Here is a 5,197-nt window from a genome sequence, read left to right as displayed (position 1 = left end):
ACAACAGAATACCGAACAATGGAACCAATTCTTCAATTCCTCAAGATCAACGCTAACCAAACTCCACGTTTCTAGCATCCTCCTAAAAAAATCTCTAACCTCACTTCAAAAGCGGCCATCACCTTATCAACGATCATTCCAAATCCACCAAACCTACAAATCCTATGATCGTCGTCATCATTCCCAAATTCTCCATGAAACCGATAACACGCCCTCCAACCGTTTCTTTCCGCGTATATGTAACATTTCTCGGCCACGGTGCTGACCGGGCGCTACGTGGCCGAAACTCGTTGCAGGAGTCGCGGGCGCAAGGACACGCGTGCAATATCGGCGCGCGGAGAGAGAGATAAACGAAGAGAAAGAGAAAGAGGGACAGCCCTGGCTAGCATTCCCCCCGTCTACACACGAGATAGCGAGAGCCAGCGGAACTGTCCGGAGAGAGACCCCGCACCCGGATCCAGGGTTAGCAGCAACGGTAACAGCAACAGCAGCAACAGCAGCAGCAGCGGCAGCAGCAGCGAGCAGCAGCCAGCAGCACGCGGAGCATCTCAAACACGATCTTGTATTCCAGACCTGGCAGCGCCTACGAGCGAGAGAATAGTCATTAACTAAATAACAGCCTGATCCCCAGCATCCTGGCACAGTCTATCCCTACTACAAACATTGAAGGGATACAGAGAAAGAGGGGGAAAGGGGTGGGGAGGGTGGGAGGGGAGAGAAAAAGAGCCAACCAGCCAGGAAGCCACCCACCACTCGGATGGAACTGGATGTTATCAGTCGGTGAACGTTTTACAGCCAATGCGATGCCTTTGCAGCGCTCGGATGACTTTTTTATTGAGCCGGAATCGATACACGCGTCCCTCCCTTCCACGGATCCTTCAGATTTCAACGGAGAAAGATCGCGAGCGTTAATCTTTTCCGTCGCGGCCCCGCGCGCCGGCTTCCGACTACACGGGGTGAACGTCTCGCCGGGACTAAGAAAAACGCTCGCAGAATCGATTGGGCGAACTTGAGCTCGTTTGCTGGTTACTTTTGCTCCTTTATACGCGGTTCACTTGTTTCTTTTTTTCACCTGTTTTGGACTGGTTCAGGATAGTTGAGAATGATTTCGCGTGAGTGTGGATTGTAGGGGATGATTGGTAGGGTGATGCAGTTTTTTTGGAAATTGCTTATTTATGATTTATTTTGTGGTTGATCGAATTGTATATATTGTATAAATAATACATTCTTTGGGACATTACGAAATTTGAATTTTGGTCTTGCATGCTCAGTTAAGGAGAATATTGATTGTTGTACTATGTCGTTGAAGTGTACTGTTACAATGTTCCGAGTTCACAATTGGAAGGAATCGATACGCTGTCGAAGGAACTCGAAAAACAACTTAAACGATACCAAGAATATAATAACACACTGTCCTTCAAAACTACCCAGACACTTAGCAATAACAATTAACCCCTTGACAGATTTTAATGTGTATCGCACGTGGCGTACGGGAGAAGGTCAATTGCGACCTACTACGAACTAAATTGAATCAACATAAAATAATCACATTTATACATTATATGCGACTAACGGTAGATGTAATAGTCGAATTACAAGTCACTTACGTTTGATCCAAGCGAACTATGCTGCAAGTATCGTTGATACGTTCAGTTCATTTCGAGCAGCGTGAACTAAGCGCCTATAGGCGCCAACAGTACACCGAAACCAAATTTTTAAAGCGTCTTTAGACGCCAACAGTAGCCAAAACGTTAAACTTCGCCTAAATAATTCTACATTCAGTCGCGTAATTAATCAACTCGTCCACATGGACACTGAAAATTCCGTCATTGTCATGATGTAACAGCCTCAGAATAAAGTAAACAAACACCATCCAACCAGATGTTCTCGAAAATCCCCAAAAGCATCCAAACCACTTAAAGATCCCACCATTAACGCTTCAGCTTCGAAATAAAATAAACCCCATCCAGCGGCGCGTTCACGAGAATCCCGAAAATCATCCAAACCAGCGATCTAAAATCCATCGACAAGTATCCCCGATGAACTCGTGAGGTTATTCCGCGCCTCCCGTGTTCCCGAGTCGCATCCGATCGTTTCAAAATCGCGTCGCACCCCAAACGGCCTCGTACAACCCCAACCGCTGTTCGCCGAACCCCTTCGGCGAACGATATCCTTCCACGGGGACTATCGATCTCGGGCTTTCCTTTTTTCCCGAAATCTATTTATAAGGCGCGGGAGAGAGCGTTGCTTACTCCTTGCATACGTACGAAGCCGGCGCGAGGGATTTCAACGAGGGGGCGGGGGAGGACGCGGGGACCGGGCTCACTGCGAGAAGGGGGTGAGTAACGCGATGGCGAGGGAAAAAGACGATAGGTAGGTGGGGAGGAGGAGGAGGCGGAGGAGGTGGAGGAGGGGGGACTAATATCGGAACATCGACGGCCAAGTCGACTCGAGGATTCGAGCGAGCTGGATGTTTAATTAGGAGCCAACCAAGGCAGCCGGGGTCTACAGAGGAACGCCGGGCACGGGGGGAGGGGGAGGAACGGAAGGATCCGTTGGTGCGCAGGTATAGAAATATACATGTATATACTGTGTGTATACGTGTACGCGGTTCGGTGTACGTGGACGTGTAATACCGGCCATAGGGTCAACTCCTTATTTTAAATTTACTGAATAATTATCTAATGCGTCCTTTAGCAACTCCGGACCCCTCCGTATTTATTTGACCCTAATGGTTCCGTGGCTGGTATTCCATCTTCTTGGTAGGTGCTGTACTCTAAGACAAAAAGGTGGCTCAGTGTGGTATGTGGATGTGGATGGTTTATCGGGGAAATGTGAGACGAGTTTTTCGGTGCGCAGAGATGTTTGAGGTCCGGGCTTCAAGTGATTTAGGAATGGTCGCGGGGTTTCGAGAGTTCGCTCGTGTCCGCGGGGATTGAAATATTGGTGGATGCGTTGTGTGGCGTAATTTAGGAATTATTATTGTCGTTTCGTTCGTCTGGTTGCGCTTAAGGTCGTTGCTTCGCGCCTTATCCTTAGACTGGACTAGCGAATTGTTGACTTTCGTAAGTCATCTCTTGTGATAATGGAATTCAAATTTTATTACTTACTGGTGAAATGGGAATTTCTTTGCAGTTTATAAATTCGAAACATTACAAGTTACAAAGGTTTCATAAAGTTTCGAATTATCGAGGTTCGACTGAGTTTTATACATTTTCATTTCATTAATTTCGATCGCTCGTATTTTAATGTACTTAGATATCTACAGTCCACTTATCACTTACTTTATCGAAGGAACCAAGAAATTCGAATATAAAAGACAACCGTCTCTCAGAGAAGCAGCACGATTCAGGGTACAGTCCACCCTCTCAAGCTCTAAACACATCCCCTGTTCGCTCCCCGCGTATCAAGAAACACCCTGTATATGGCCGGTACTGTACGTACGTGTAGAAAGTGAAGGGAGGGGATACACTCGTTTCCTCCCACAGCTTATCCACCTCCATCACCCTGGAGGCCACGGAGAGAAGGGAAGAAAGAAACCTGGACAGAAATAAAGCAGTGAGAGCGGGAATGGAGGGACGCAACACGCCGAAGAATTGTCTGCGATTTTGTTTTACCTCTCGCGGCTACCTCTCGATCGTGTTCATCGATTCCTCACACTAACGTCCCCTCTTGGGGGCCCTCGTCCCTGTAGAGACAGAATGTTAAACGTATGCGTGCACGTGTACACGTGTGCGTGGCCGTTCGCGTGTGTGCGGAAAAGAACGCAATGTGGCCTGAAATCCTGGTACGCGACTCTTTGCTTGAATCTGCGTGCTGTTGCACGAAAACTATGTGTCCATCTTCGTTGCCGAGCACGGCTGGGGTAAATGCCTGGAATTAGTTCCACGTATCGGCGCTCGCGCGGCCGTATGCGGCAGTGCCGGTGTCCGCTGATGAGAGACATGGATGTTTAACGGTTTCTTTTATTACAGAAATATTTTCATATGCACGGCTTGGTGCTTGGATAAGAGTGTTGGAGGGTTTTTCGGGAATTAGTAGCGATGGTACTTGAACCCCTTGTTTTATTACTTTCACGACTATTACTTGACAAAACTACTTTATCGTTAATAATTTAGTAGAAGAAGAAGAATTTGATCAGGAGGTTAAAGATGCGTAATAAGTAAGAAATATTTCATTTGCATGAAAAGTAATTAAATTAAATGAATTCGATTTATCGAATTCGATGGAGAATTTAAGGGACAAGGGGTTAGGTCGATTCGAAGATCTTTATTTTCATTAATTTTTCGCTTAAAACAGCAATATCTTAATAATTACCATAATTACTTTATATATTATGATTAGTTTTCCAAACCTGAAATCTGAAACTTAATTAAATACTTAACTTCCATCATTAAAAAGGTTGTATTTAGTTCCAATTTATGGGATTCTACATACTCTGCGACTAAATCAGTTGACTAGCAATGATATTGAAAATGTAATTATCCTTTAATCATATGATATTTCTTTTGTACATTATTAAAAATAATAAAGATATAAACCTATTTAGTAGTTATATTTAAATAATCGAATTATCATTGATCAGATAAACTAGAATGTTCCAAGCTTTTCTTCTTAACATTGGACAATTTTTTAATTACTTACTGCATCTATAAAACAACAGAATACTAGCTATATACAGAAAACACAATGATAATACTTTTAATATAATAGAAACAGAAAATACGCCTCAAACTATCACACACATATTAATAGAAATAAAAACAAAATTTTTTACAATCCTGTACAGTGACTCTTCAGAATCGAATTCTTGAAGGTTATAGCATTGTGTAAGATTTAACATAGATTAACAAAGCTTAATATTTTATTGCGCCGAACAAAGGAATAAATAATGCTCTTCGACTGATGAATCCGTGATTATAATAAATCACAAAATATATCTCGAACTACCCCAAACACATTAATAGAAATAAATCCCAAATCCTTCACATTTCCACAGACTTCAACCATTCAACCGTTAACACTTCACTTTATTATATTATTCCTAGACAAAATGATATCTGTTCGCTTAGAGTTTGCAAATCGGAAATTCGAAGATAGACAATCAGTGTATCAATAAAAATCGACCCAAACATTCACCAAATAATATTTAAGAAATTCAACGTGCGTCAGATTGACGCGTTCCGTAAACCTAGTG

The 5,197-nt window shown here is 43.4% G+C and overlaps 1 long non-coding RNA gene across 1 annotated transcript; it reads right to left on the bottom strand.

Moving 5' to 3' along the window:
- Positions 1-450: 450 nt before the first annotated feature.
- Positions 451-3,688, bottom strand: LOC143174303 (uncharacterized). Its single transcript, XR_012998133.1, has 3 exons — positions 3,618-3,688; positions 3,445-3,540; positions 451-583 (listed from the first exon to the last, which is right to left on the bottom strand). It is a non-coding gene; the product is annotated as an uncharacterized LOC143174303 (long non-coding RNA).
- Between the last annotated feature and the right edge of the window lie 1,509 nt (positions 3,689-5,197).

The sequence above is a fragment of the Nomia melanderi genome, chromosome 3 (assembly GCF_051020985.1).
Source record: "Nomia melanderi isolate GNS246 chromosome 3, iyNomMela1, whole genome shotgun sequence".
In the NCBI taxonomy this organism is placed as follows: domain Eukaryota; kingdom Metazoa; phylum Arthropoda; class Insecta; order Hymenoptera; family Halictidae; genus Nomia; species Nomia melanderi.
Note: the sequence above shows the minus strand (reverse complement) of the source record. Positions and strands in the feature narration are given on the sequence as shown.